A 15489-nucleotide genomic window follows, 5' to 3' on the forward strand; every position below is an offset into this window, starting at 1 on the left:
GAGGCTATAGGTATAAATACAGTACCCCGTCCTGGGACTATTGCATGACCCAGATTCATAATCCAGGTTTTTATTAATCTTTGGAAAAATGTATAGGGTTGCAACCCATGGATGATCTACTTGCATAAAATAAAAAACATCCTTGTTATTAGTCTACCACATAGGGCTTTCTTAAGACAAATGTAAATTTTAGTCTTAAACCCTAATGCTGGATCACTTAATAACTTTCTATACACTGGTGTATCAACAAGTTGTCTCAAGATTTTAGCTGCATATACTCAGGGGTCTATTATGACCAGTGATGCATGGAGGGCTTGATGAATATATAATTTCTCCAAAAGCCTCCTTTTCAACAGCAGTTAGATTCTTTGGTACATGGTCCTGAAAATCACAGGAGTCCATAAAGAATAATGACTTCATAAGTAAATGTTACTACATCAGCATAGGTAGACAGTGGAACCACACGATTCCTGTTAAACAAACTCACTTTTTTGCAATCCAATACTGGCTACAAACTGGAGACTCTAGGGTTGATTTATTAAAACTGGAGAGTGCAAAACCTGGTGCAGCTGTGTATGGTAGCCAATCAGCTTCTAACTTCAGCTTGTTTAACTAAACCTTGATAAAAAAAACCTGGTTGCTGATTGGTTTCTATGCAGACCTGCACCAGATTTTTCACTCTTCAAGTTTGCTCAACCCCTATGTACTTTCATTCTGACATTACAGAAAAGCGGTATAAATCCTAATCTAGTGTAAATCTATCCACAAATGTTTTAGGACAAAATGTAAGCACTTACTTACAACTCTTATTTCCTCTGCAGAGGCTATACACAGTATACGTATGTATATACGTGTGTATATGTATATATGTATATATACACGTATGTATGTATATGTGTATGAGTATGCAGGGCTTTTTTTTCAGCTGGAACTTGGTGGAACTCAGTTCCACCACTTCTAGCCCTCCACTTCCCACTCACCACTATCACTTGTAATAAGAGGAGTCCGGCTTCTGGGCTTACAAGTGACAGCTGGTTTCCCAATGGCTCCCACAGATCTGATCTCCTGAGCCCCTCCCCTGAGTACAGGCTGGGGACGAGGGAGATGCAGGTTCCCAGGGTGCAGTGCGGATGCCAACACTCCCACTGAATGCAAGTGAGAGAGGCGGAGCCACCTACAGTGTGTGGGGAGGTACTAGAGAAGAAGAGGGGTGAAAGTGAACTATGGATGCAGGATGCAGAGGTAAGCAGCTGTGGAAGAAGGCTGAATGCTGCACTCTGTGTGTAGTGTACCCCTGAATTCTGCACTCTGTATGCAGCGCACCACTGAATTATGCACTCTGTATGCAGTGCACCACTGAATTCTGTACTCTGTGTGTAGTGCACCCCTGAACTCTGCACTATGTATGTAGTGCACCCCTAAACTCTGCATGTAGCACAACTCTGAACTCTGCACTTTATGTGTACCCCCCCTGAACTCTACACTATATACTGACTGTGTACTGTACTATGCACTCCTGGTATTTAATGCCACTTTAAGACCCTCCCACTGTTAATGAATTTTGACTACACCTACTATTTGATACGATTTGGAGGGTGTGTGTGTAGGTTGGGGAAGAAAAAAGCCCTGTTTATATGTATGTATGTTTATATATATATATATATATATATATATATATATATATATATATATATATATATATATATATGTATATATATATATATATATATATATATATGTATATATATATATATATATATATATATATATATATATATATATATATGTATGTATATATATATATACAGTAAAACCTTGGTTTGAGAGTAACTTGGTTTGAGAACGTTTTGCAAGACAAGTAACATTTTTTAACAATTTTTGCCTTGATATTCAAGCGATGTCTTGATATGAGTAGCGTCATGTCACAGCTGAGTATAAAAAAAAGAGAGGAGCCTCTAAGTGTAGCAATATGGTTACATTTAATGAAGGTACAACATTTAGCAACTTATTGCTATACTTAGAGGTGCCTCTTCTCTATTATACCCTGTAAAAAAAATGCTTTTATATACAATTGCTTTGGATTACAAGCATGTTTCTGGAACTAATTATGCTCTCAAACCAAGGTTTTACTGTATATACACATACACACACACAGTATCTCACAAATGTGAGTACACCCCTCACATTTTTGTAAATATTTTATTAGATCTTTTCATGTGACTACACTGAAAATATGACACTTTGCTACAATGTAAAGTAGTGAGTGTACAGCTTGTATAACAGTGTAAATTTGCTGTCCCTCTCAAAATAACTCAGCACATAGCCATTAATGTCTAAACCGCTGGCAACAAAAGTGAGTACACCCCTAAGTGAAAATATCCAAATTGGGCCCAAAGTGTCAATATTTTGTGTGGCCAGCATTATTTTCCAGCACTGCCTTAACCTCTTGGGCATGGAGCTCACCAGAGCTTCACAGGTTGCCACTGGAGTCCTCTTCCACTCCTCCATGACAACATCACGGAGCTGGTGAATGTTAGAGACTTTGCACTCCTCCACCTTCCGTTTGAGGATGCCCCACAGATGCTCAATAAGGTTTAGGTCTGGAGACATGCTTGGCCAGTCCATCACCTTTACCCTCAGCTTCTTTAGCAAGGCAGTGGTCGTCTTGGAGGTGTGTTTGGAGTCATTATCATGTTTGAATACTGCCCTGCGGCCCAGTCTCCGAAGGGTTGGGATCATGCTCTGCTTTAGTATGCCACAGTACATGTTGGCATTCATGGTTCCCTGTAACTCCCCAGTGCCGACAGCACTCATGCAGCCCCAGACCACGACACTCCCACCACTATGCTTGACTGTAGGCAAGACACACTTGTCTTTGTACTCCTCACCTGGTTGCCGCCAAACATACTTGACACCATCTGAACCAAATAAGTTTATCTTGGTCTCATCAGACCACAGGACATGGTTCCAGTAATCAAAGTCCTTAGTCTGCTTGTCTTTAGAAAACTGTTTACGGGCTTTCTTGTGCATGATTCTTGAAAGAGGCTTCCTTCTGGGACAACAGACATGCAGACCAATTTGATGCAGTGTGCGGTGTATGATCTGAGCACTGACAGGCTGACCCCCCCCCCCATCTCTTCAACCTCTAAAGCAATGCTGGCAGCAATCATACATCTATTTCCCAAAGACAACCTCTGCATATGACGCTGAGCACTTGAACTCAACTTCTTTGGTCGACCATTGCAGGGCCTGTTCTGAGTGAAACCTGTCCTGTTAAACTGCTGTATTGTCTTAGCAACCATGCTGCAGCTCAGTTTCAGGGTCTTGTCAATCTTCTTATATCCTAGGTGATCTTTATGTAGAGCAACAATTCTTTTTTTCAGATCCTCAGAGAGTTCTTTGCCATGGGGTGTCATGTTGAACTTCCAGTGACCAGTATGAGAGCGTGAGAGCGATAACACCAAATTTAACACACCTGCTCCCCATTCACACCTGAGACCTTGTAACAATAATCTCAGTCTCCTGACCTCAATATCATTGAGCCACTCTGGGGAGATCTCAAACGTGCAGTTCATGCAAGACAGCCCAAGAATTTACAGGAACTGGAGGCTTTTTGCCAAGAGGAATGGGCAGCTTTACCATCTGAGAAGATAAAGAGCCTCATCCACAAATGCCACAAAAGACTTCAAGCTGTCATTGATGTTAAAGGGGGCAATACACGGTATTAAGAACTGGGGTATGTAAACTTTTGATCAGGGTCATGTGGATAGTTTCTGTTGCCATTACGATTTAAAAAGAGTAAACACAGTTGATTGATAATAAATGGCTTCAGCCAAACACTATCCATGAGTGAAAGAAATTATATTATTACAATTCAATTCCCATATTTTATCCTGCTAAATGTTTCAGGCCTAGCTCATGCCAAATAAAAAATGTTAGCTGGATGTTTACCACTCAATGACCTGTACACTGTAATATGGAAACAGAGAGTAAATTATGGCCTACCAATATGAAGTTTACATAGTCATGCCGGCTATATGTTCCTTTTGCAAACTGTTTCCATAGAAAGGTAAATTATGCCTTTGCTAACTGAGCTTTCTACTTAGTAATGCAGACTACATACTGCACCTCTGAACTCTTTACCCAGGAAATGAAATGTTGCATTTGCTGCTGTTGAGCTAGAATTACAATGGTCATATGCATGGATTTTGTGTAGCATATTTAGGAAAGAGACATATTGTCACTACTTCATTAAGTACAGAAAGCCAAACTAAATTTACTTAGCATCCTATGCTAGGAAGGCGCTACAAGCAAACTAAATGTTATCCATTTCGGATTTATATTTACTTTAATAACAGCAGGCAATGCCAACCTGGAGCTTCTAGAGCAAGCAAGATAGTTTTTTAAATTAAAACAAGGATAGACTTAAGTTACATGAACTGAATTTAATTGCTCTTGAGAAGAGGCAATTAAAAGTGAATATCATGCATCAGTTGATAGCTGTTCAGTGTGTTGTTTACATTATAAGCGGTGAAAATATGAAAAAGCCTTCCTAAGAAGCTGGTTCTAACTCTGTAAATTGCTTAAACACAACAAAATGGGTTCCTAAATGTACAAAATATAGTTAGATACTTATAATTATCAAATGCAACACTGTGGAATGTTCATCCAGGAAGGTGTTCAATTGTCTTTGAGGATCAGGAAGCAATCTAAGTAAGTTGGTCCACACAAAAAGGTGGGTTCAACTATGGATTTGGGGTTCTAAGAATGCAAGGTGTGTTTTTCTTTTATTTTGGTTGAATTGGGTGGACATCTGTCTGTTTTCAGTCTGGATTAGTATATAAGATGGACAGATAAGAAACAGAGAGGAGAAAGATGGATTAAACAGGAGGAGGAGAAGCATAGAGAAGAAGAAGAAGTGATCATCATTTGGAAAGATGACAGGTGAGTAGTGTGTGTGCGTGATTGATTCATAAGTCTGACATGTGACCCACCAGTGAGTGATGCTGATGTATGTATATGATATGACAGTGATGCATGATGCTAGCATGCGAAAATGGTGAGATACAATCACATAAAGGAATGCAAAATGAAGTACAGAACTGAATGAAGTTAGGAGGACAACCATAAGTTCTAGTAAGTTTAACTGTAAGTTACCAATATGGAGAGAACAACTGATGGGGATAAGGAACCAAACCATTGAGCACAAAAGAGGAATACCTCTGACTAAGGTCTGGAATACAATGGACCAAGGTTTGTAAGACTACTAAGGCCAGCCATACGCGGTGCAAATTTGTTTCCTGAAACCACGGGTTGTAGGAAAGAAACTGGTACGATTCCCCCATCAACAAGGATAGTGCTGACAGGGGAATCCCTCCTGCCGAGCAATTATCTTCTCCCGGTAGGGGGCGGGGAAAGTGATAATCATAAAAGAATCCGGCAGGCTGGTTGTCAGGGCCGCCATCAAGGGGGGACAGCCCATATGAAAGGCTTATGTCCATGGACTTCACTGTTACTATTTCTGTTGGCTGCCCCGAATGACGGACCGCAGTTCATGAATGACAATCCTCTTTGGACCACGGCTCTGCCACTTAGCAGCCTGGGTTGTATTATCCTTCCTTCCCCCCTCCCCGTCGCTGCTACCCCCGTATTTAATCTTACACAGCAGGTAGTAGGGAGAATACACAGCATGTCTGGACAGAGGACAAGAGCTGCCCATCTTTTCATGTTAAGAGGCAGGCGATTTGTTGCAGGTGGTCCTAGCAACCAATCATCTGCCTCTAAACATGAAAAGATGGGCAGCTCTCACCCTCTGTCAGGACATACTGTGTATTCTCTCTACTACCTGCTGTGTAAGGTAGGATTAGTAAGGGAGGGGTATTCACATAAAGGAGACTGGGTGCAAAGAGGGGGGCTGTGAAGGGGATGGAGGTGTAAGGAAGGGGGGGGCTGTAAAGGGGATGGCGGTGCAAAGAAGGGGGCTGTGAAGGTGACTGATGTGCAAAGAAGGGGGGCTGGGTAGGGGGTGGAGGTGCAAAGAAGGGGGGGCTGAGAAGGGGACAGAGGTGCAAAGGGGGGCTGTGAAGGGGACTGAGGTGCAAAAAAAGGGGGGCTGTGAAAGGGATGGAGGTGCAAGGAAAGGGGCTGAGATGCAAAGAAGGGGGGCTGTGAAGGGGACAGAGGTGCAAAGAAGGGGGGCTGTGAAGGGGACTGAGGTGCAAAGAGGGGGGCTGTGAAGGGGACAGAGGTGCAAAGGGGAGACTGTGAAGGGGACTGGAGTGCAAATAAGGGGGGCTGTGAAAGGGATGGAGGTGCAAGGAAGGGGAGGCTGTAAAGAGGACCAGAGTACAAGGAAGGGGGCTGTGAAGGGGACCGGGCCCTGGGGAACGTCGGTGATCAGGCCTGGGGGACCCAGGCCTAAAACTGTGTAAGGAGCTCCAAAAAATCTGATGGCTGCCCTGCTGGTTGTACCCAAGTTGATCGATCAACTTGGTACATTTAGCCTGCCTATTGAGGCCGGGTTCACACTAGCTGCGGCCACAGCTTGCAGAAGGGGGTCAAATGCGTCCCTGTTCTTTGTTTCAGGTGTGAATCAGGTCTGAATTTTTGCCTAAATTCGGACCTGAAACAGAGCCAAAGATGCACAGAACCATTTTCCAGTGTGGACTGTGGCTGCCCGGAGCTGTGTGAACTGGCTCCATTGAGATTCAGATACCTGCTACCCATCAGATAGCCGCTACCCGGCCTACTGAGCATGTGCGTTGCGTAGCCGAAGTGATGTTGCCTCACGGCCATCTTGGTACACCCACACTCGTCCGCAGTAAGCCTAGAGTTAGAAGTCGGCAAGCGGACATCTTTATAAACCCTCCGGAGTCTTGCTTTTCACGATCGATTTTAACAGTAAACTCAGCTTATATAGTGAAATGCAGTATTTAGAAGTCTGTAACACTGTTTTGATGTTGAATTTTAAAAGCAGCGGCAAGCCTGTTGATCTCACAGGTTTGCTGATGTAACCGAACACCGCTGCTTTTAAAATAAACATCAAAACAGTGTTACTGAACTGCAACTGAAAAGTGGAAAATCTGGTGCAGCTGTGCATGGTAGCCAATTAGCTTCTAACTTCAGCTTGTTCAATTAAGCTTTGACAAAAAAAGGGAAGCTGATTGGTTTCCAGATTTTGCACTCTCTTTTAGTAAATCAACCCCACCGCGTCTCTGAAGATGCCTTTTCTCTGCAGCTTGCGGAAAACAAGAGAAGTCTAGAAATTAGAATGCTTTTGGTCAATGTGTGCAGGTTTAAAATGGACAAAATAACAAAGCACAATCAAAGGACTGTAACTGTCTTCATGCATATACACAATGTGTTGTTAAACATTCAACTTGTAAATTGACTTTTTAATGATCAGTAATTAAAATAACACCTAAATAATGCTTTAGTGAACTAACCCAATTGAGGAGGACTACAAAGTATAAATAGTGTTTAGACCCCTGGCCCTCCAGGCTCAATTACCATGTCCCTGGGTTAAATCTTCAGGGGTTAACAGAGAGTGTTTTATGTTAACATCTTTATTAAAATTTCCCTACAACAGTTTCATGCCCTGTATACACGGTCGGATTTTCCGACGGAAAATGTGCGATCGGAGCTTGTTGTCGGAAAGGATCAACTGAGGAAGCGCTGGTCAGACCTCAAATTAAGGGAGCACGATCAGTATAGAAGGATCAGGAGAGTTCTGCAAAAAAGTAAGTAGTTGTGTTGTGTTCCTATTCTTTCTTTTTATTACGTTAGTGCTGTTCCATGTGCTTTTCTTTACTGTTGTACAGTTCAAAATGGCAACTTTCATGTTCATGGACACATTGTTAATAGGAAACATTGTTCGTTCGGCCAATAAAACACCATGTTTTGTCCAGATGCAGTTCAATAAATGTTTTCTGGCCTATTTCTCTTAAAATAATGTTGGTGTCTAGATGGGTTTGTAACTAGAATTAAATGCAAACTAGATTCTGTGTAAGGAGGCACTCAGCAGCTGTTTACACATCTGGACACAGGAACACTAGTGTGGGACACCAGAACACCCTTTTTATTAGGGGGCCCAACACAGGTGCTCCAGTGTATACTATAGGGGTGTCTCCATCTGTGAAGCTTGTACAAAACAGGTAAGTATTCAAGCTTGACAAAGGACAAAAATATTTCTTCATCTTGGAACTCTGCAAAACAGACAATTGTACCCCACTTCCAAGCAATGTTTCATATTCCTATTTCTGCCATCAAATATCTGTGTGCTAAGTATACCATTTTTTTTCACATAGGGGAGAAAAGACTCAGAGGACACCACTCATCAGAGGAGACAACAGACCCCCCACCTCAGGAAAAAGGTGAAATCCCACAAACACAACAGGAGGAGGAGGAGGGAGACGTGGTGGAAATTGTCACCACAACAGGTGAGTGTCTGCGATCACTGCTCCAGGTAGAGATGGATGCCTGCATATTTATAATACATGGTGTGTTTTTTTTCTATATTTTTAGGTGATCGTGATGTTGTGGATGAAGGTCATTTCACCAGTTAAAGTGCCCAGATCCTGATCGGGGAGATCATGGGGTGTGATGGGGACTTGGAAAACATCAAGCAAAACATCAGTGATGTTCAAAACAAAATGAAGAACATCATTGATGTTTTAGGGAGAGTTTAAAACCCCCTTGAAATCCCTAACTTATTTCTGCTTTGTTTTTCTGACAATTCTTTGAACATTTTTTGACATATTCTAGAAAAGCCAAATTTTGAAGATGCACACAATGTGTCAACATGTACTATCTGCCATCACAGGAGATCAATGTACGTGTTTTGAGGGTGCAACCCCTTCTTCAATAATAAAGTAGCTGAGAGGAAGGGGTTGCATCCACAAAACTTGATCCCCCATGATGGCAGCTAGCACATGTTGACATTCAGCAATTTGTGTGCATCTTCAAAATTTGGCTTTTCCAGGGGTGACTTCACCCCATCTGCTGAACGCAATATCAAACACAGTTTATAAATACTCATGTCTGATACTGCCTTCTTTTTCTACAAAAGTTGAACTTTTTAAGTTCCAGAGTTGTGTATTTCTTGTTGGTTTGAAACATGCCTGTTTTACCTTAAAATGAAATTTGTATTTTTAATGTCACCTAAAAAATTGTTATACAACAAACATGCTGTTTTTTTTAAAAAACCTTTTATAAATGCACATGTGATTGTGCTTTGATTAAAAAGATTGAGAATCAACAATTTGTGGCTTCTTTTTCTTTCAATGCTCTAAAGCATTTTTTTGTTGTAAAGTTGGTGTTTTCATTGACAATGGGGGTTATTTACTAAAGGCAAATCCACTTTGCACTACAAGTGCAGTTTCAGTGCAGTCTCAAGTGCACTTGTAGTGCAAAGTGTATTTTCCTTTAGTAAATAACACCCAACAGTGCTTTCTATTTTTACACAATCACGCCATTTTCAGGACTCCCCACATTTCTGTCAGGGTCAGCTAAAAGAAAGACAAGCAGTAAATCTAAGCAAATATTTGTTCAGTTTAAAATATTTTTTTATTTAAAAAATGTCTCAGACATTGTCTGGCATATTGATGGCCCCCCTACCCGCAAAGTATTCCATGTATCTTAGACGGACCTCGCAGGCACTCTGGGGGGGCAAGCCAGAACGGCCAGCTTCAAGCGCCATCGGGGGTTGGTTCATTTAGATTAATTCCAGCTTCAGGCCCAACTGAGCCAGCATAGTTCACAGAATTTCTCCTTAAAAAGTTATGGAGAACACAGCAAGCCAGGATGATGTGATTCAGTTTATATTCTGCCATGTGTATCGGCGGAACCAGCTGGCCATTATTCCAAACGTGTTCTCCACCACTCTTCTGGCTCTGGCCAGCCGGTAATTAAAAACCCTCCGGTCCGGGGTGAGGGTCCTCATAGGGAATGGCCGCATAAGATGGTCCCCCAGCGCAAATGCTTCATCCGCAACGAAGATGAATGGGAGTCCTTCTGCATTGTCTTCTGGAGGTGGCAAGCCCAAGCTGCCATTCTGGAGATGCCTGTAGAACTCCGTGTGGGCGATGACTCCACCATCTGACATCTGGCCATTCTTCCCCACGTCCACATACAGGAAATCATAGCCGACACCACCGCCAACATCACAATACTATTGAACCCCTTGTAGTTGTAATAGTATGACCCCGAGTTGGGTGGTGGGATGATGTGGACATGTTTCCCATCAATTGCCCCTCCGCAGTTAGGAAAGTCCCACCGCTGCGCAAAGTGGGAGGCCACAGTCTGCCATTCCTGTGGGTTGGAAGGAAACTGTGGAGTCAAACAAGAAAAATAAATTCATCATTTTGCCATAAACATGGAAAGCAGATTAGACACAAACATTCTTGGCCAACATCAGCATAACATTTATTTTAGGGAGTATTTAAAGACAAAGGTATAAGGCCCACCTATCAGATTCCCCCCCCCCCTCTCATGAGCCATTTTATACATTTTTGGGGGGGAGATGTTTTAGCCAGGTAACCCTCTCCACTTCATTGAGAGATGAATGCCTAAATAATGTGTATTACTTTGGCCAGCCCCTCCTTACTTACACTATTGGCAGCCCACTGGACAGGTAAGAAGTGTCATAATACAAAGATATAAATACACACTGTACACATTTTAGCACATTTTTACATTCTGATATTACCTATCAAGATCTATCAATAATAGGATACAAAAACTTTGAACATTACCATTTGAAAGTAATCAGGCAGGCCTTTGCACTACATACTTTGGGGAATTAATACATAAATATGACCACAAAAGAGGTGGGTATAGTGTGTATGGGTTTGGCAAAGTCAGCAGGATTGAGGATAGATAGAAGATTGAGGATAGATAGAGGATTGGTATCAGCTGAGTTAGCAGTTGGGGGGAGGGAGGGTTCATGATTTGGGACCCCCCCAAAAAAAGCCTCTGGCACTCTGCCAGAATTTCAAGCACAAATCACATTTTTACACATTTTAGGGGGTATTTAGGGTAAAGCACTACTATGGAGCTGACAAAATAAATTGTTAATTGAGTAGACGAGGTGGATATAGGGCCAGGAGAGCATGCTGGGGAGGTAAGTGAAGGAAAATATGTATGAAGGACCAAAAAAAAATTCCAAAAAAATACAGCATGCATGAGGACAAAGGGGACATTCATAGCATATTACAATCATGGTAATTAGGGAATGAGGAAAGAAATACAATATATTAACAAACATTAAATACAATAAAATGTGATGTTAAAGGATAAAAATCTTACCTTAATATAGTCCTTCTGCAGGATCTGGATGATGGCAGAACAGGTCTCTGGGATGATGATCCCCAGAGCCTGGGGGAGATGCCTGTCGAGAACTTAAGGTCCTGCAGGCTTCTCCCCGTCGCCAAGTACCGTAGGGTGGCGACTAGCCTCTGCTCCAGAGTGATGGCTTGCCTCATGCAGGTATCCTGCCTGCTGATATAAGGGGTCAGCAAAGCCAACAAGCAGTGAAATACGGGGTCCGTCATTCGGAGAAAGTTCCTGAAATCATCAGCATTATTCTCACGGATCTCACGGAGGCATGTGACAGAACTGGTCATGCTGGAGTAACCAATTCTTGGTCCATGAACTCCTCCTCGCCCTGTTCATGGACTGGGCTTGTGTCAAAGTAAGGACCCCAACACCAAGCCCCCGCACAGTACGAACTCTACGATGAGTACCTACACGCAGCATGGCTAGAAAACGGTCGGCTGCTCAGAACGAAGTAACAGAACGCACTGAAGAACAGCAAGGCCTGTGAAGAGTGACCTGAAATCAGTAACGAACGGACAAGAACACAATGATAAATCAATGGTACTCACTGCACGCACTGAAGACCAGATACAAACCCACAAGCACAAACTGAACAGCAGAAATACGATCTGAAAACCACGAGTCTGAAAAAGCACGAATCGTCTCTCACCAAACTTTTACTAACACGAGATTAGCAAAAGGAGCCCAAAGGGTGCCGTGCTTGGTATTGAACTGCCCTTTTATAGTCTCGTCATACGTGGTGTACGCCACCGCGTTCTTGACGTTCAGAAATTCCGACAACTTTGTGCGACCGTGTGTATGCAAGACAAGTTTGAGCCAACATCCGTCAGAAAAAAATCTATGGATTTTGTTGTCGGAATGTCCGATCAATGTCTGGCCGCGTGTACAGGGCATTACAAGGTTAGGGTAACAATTGACTGTTCTTAATTGAAAAGTGTTATTGTAGTATTTATCTGAATGCCAATATTCTTTATTAACAATGACGTTATATTCTTCTGCCTATGAATGTTGCATTATAGATCCCTCTAGTACTGGGAAACACTATACTGTATACTGTATAAGATCTTTATAATTAACTGCTCCTCTTATATTTACTTAATTTATTTCATTTAATGCATGGTGATTACTGTAGCAATTTGCAGTCTCATATATCTATTTCAAGTAATCTTGTTTTGATTACAGTAAATAACCAATAAACTTGTTATTTTAGGGTAGCTAGCAAAACATATAAAATCAGATATGCTTTTGAAAAAAAAGACAATCGGATTACATTATTTTGTAACAAAAATAAATAAAAGCGTATATTTTAAAGTGCAGATTGCAGCTGTTGTATAATTGTCAGAAATACTTCAGAAAATACAACCTAATGACCAGGAGCAACATTGTGCTATGGCGGATGATGCTGTGATTTATAGATAGACTGAACGTTGCCCACAAAATGTCTTCTCCTTAGATGGATGTTTCTATCTAGAGTCTGGTGAATCTGCTCAGGGTTGTTAATCCCAATCAAACCTTCCTCCTAGGAGTTGAACAACCCCTCCTAAACCCTATCCCAGATAGCAAGGATAACTTGCCACAAATTTGTGGCAGTGTTGAATTGAAGTCTTGGTAACTTGCTGCACATTTTCACTGGCAAGTTGTACACTTGCAGAGCACTTGAAGCTCAAGTTCTAGTTGACACTTTTCCAATTTGTAGCAAATTTGCGTGGCAAGTCTCTAGCAAGAGCAAAATTGCAGTAGTGAGTTTACAGCAAGAGCTCTCTAAGTCTACAGCATGAAAATTTAGCCACAGTGACCCCTGTGGTTGGATGACTATTGCACAACATAAATGAACCCAGGGCCATCTTTAACGGCCCTGGGCAAATGGGGCATCTGCCCAGGGCCCATTCATTGTTGGAGGACCTCAAACGCTGATAAGTCAAGTGTATTAGTTTTTTCCTCCTTTCTATCCAGCTCGGGACAGGTTAAGTGAAGTCACGTCCCAGCAGTGTCTCTTCTACTGGCCCACCCCTTCCCCTTATCTCAGTCTGAGGGGACTAAGTCTCTTCCCTGGTGACATGCTGCATTCCGCCCCTCCCATCCCTCCTCTGAGGGCTGCCGGACTACATCGCTCTGCACAGTGAGTATACTGTCTCCCTCAGAGACAATGTGTTCTGTCCTGAGATGGGCTCCCCCTCCCACCAACTCTGATAACTTTTTAGGGAATCTCAGCTGTTGCAGAACTTCTTGGGGGAGTGCAGGGCTGCTATGTGTTGTAGTGCAGGGCAGTGATTGACAGCTGTGGGCTCAACAATAACCCCCCTCCCCACTTCTCCACCCTCAATAATAACCCCCTCCCCACTTCTCCACCCTCAATAATAACCCCCTCCCCACTTTTCCACCCTCAATAATAACACCCCTCCCCGCTTCTCCACCCACCCTGTGTAATAATGGGGAGTAGTATGGGGGAGGGGGTCCTGTGTAATGATGTGGGAGAGGGTCCTGTAATTATGGAGGTAGTATTTGGAATGGAGTTCCTATGTAGTGATTTGGGTAGTATGGGGGAGGGAGTCCTGTGTAATGATGGGGGGGCGAAATTGCATGGAGGCCCCAAGAAAATGTTTGCCCAGGGTCCAATCAATATCAAAGACGGCCCTGACGGAACCTGAACTTGCAGCAGACTTGCAGCAGATGAATGTTTGCAAAGAAAGTTGATCTGGAGTCATGCAATGCAGACTTGCTGCAATTGTGCGACAAACATGTGAAGCCTGGCAAGTCCAGTAATAGCTTAGCAAGTCATTTTCAAACTTGCAGCACAATTGCTTGCTATCTGGGATACTGGGACAATCCTAACTAAGGAGAGTTACTCCACCATAAGAGTTCAGCAGTGTGTAATATTCCTTTTCTCATCTGCTGGTCGGCTTGTTGGGGGCCAACTCTCATGTCAGAGTGCTCAGGATAATGTGCCCTCAAGCACTGATAAAAGCACTGGCTTTGTAATACTTTCAGACAATACTGTTCCTCTTTGTTAAAGTGTAGTGGGATTTGGTCAACGGCTTCTCACCAACTCCTGTGGTAACAGGCGACCTCCTTCTGTTTTCTGTTGGCTGCAAAACCAGACAGTGTCCATTGTGTCCTTCCCCTTGATCAGACAGCTGGCTATGCCTCAGGAGTGTCTCTCAGGATATCTGCCACTCCACCTCTCTCTCACTCATGTGCAGTGCTGGCAACCTGAAGCACACTCAGTCCCTCCAAAAATCTTCCACATTTCTTCTTCTCAGAAGAGAAACAACCTCCTACTTTTCCTCTATGCATCACTCTGCAATCTGTAGTTTCCTTTTTCTCAGTCCATAAAGTACCGTAGTCTGTTTGGAACTACTTTTCTCACAGTGTTCTGTTTTTCCCAGCATTCACACGGATTGAAGCAGTCCACAAGCCTTTTCTGTTTGGTGGGTAGACCTAGATGGCTACACAATTTCTGTAATAACAGTCTCCGATTACAGCTGTGTCTGCTTCTCTGCTAGCATGAGCAAGGACAGCAGCAGACAGAATAAAACTGAAGCTGCTCCTCTTGCTGTCAGCTACAGACGGTGGCTACACTTATGCCGCGTACACACGGTCGGACTTTTCGTCTACAAAAGTCCAACGGAAACTGACGGACTAAAGCTGGCTGGTAATCCGATCGTGTGTGGGCTTCTCCGGACTTTCAACGTACTTTTTTAGCCTCAAATCCGATGGACTTTAGATTTGAAACATGCTTCAAATCTTTACGTCGTAACTACGACGGACCCCGAAGTCCGCTCGTCTGTATGCTAGTCCGACGGACAAAAAAACGACGCATGCTCATAAGCAAAAACTAAACGGAAGCACTCGGTCTAGTAAAACTAGTGTTCGTATTGTAGGTAGCACATTCATCACGCTGCAAAATCTGTGATCGTTGAATGCAGCGCACTTTATTTCTTCTTTACGAATGCTCTAAAGAACGAAGGTGTTTTGCTGTTCATAATCAGAGTTCTCCCAAACTGATTTCTGGATTCTTTTTCTCTTTGATCTCATGAATGATATAGTATGCTTTTTAAAAACAATGTTTCCATACTAATAATACTTTTTCCCTTTTTTTTTTTTTAGGTTTGTAAAGTTACCACAAAGAACCCATTATTCTATTTTTTTTTTCTA

This window comes from Aquarana catesbeiana, linkage group LG03, assembly GCF_042186555.1.
Source record: "Aquarana catesbeiana isolate 2022-GZ linkage group LG03, ASM4218655v1, whole genome shotgun sequence".
Taxonomy (NCBI): Eukaryota; Metazoa; Chordata; class Amphibia; order Anura; family Ranidae; genus Aquarana; species Aquarana catesbeiana.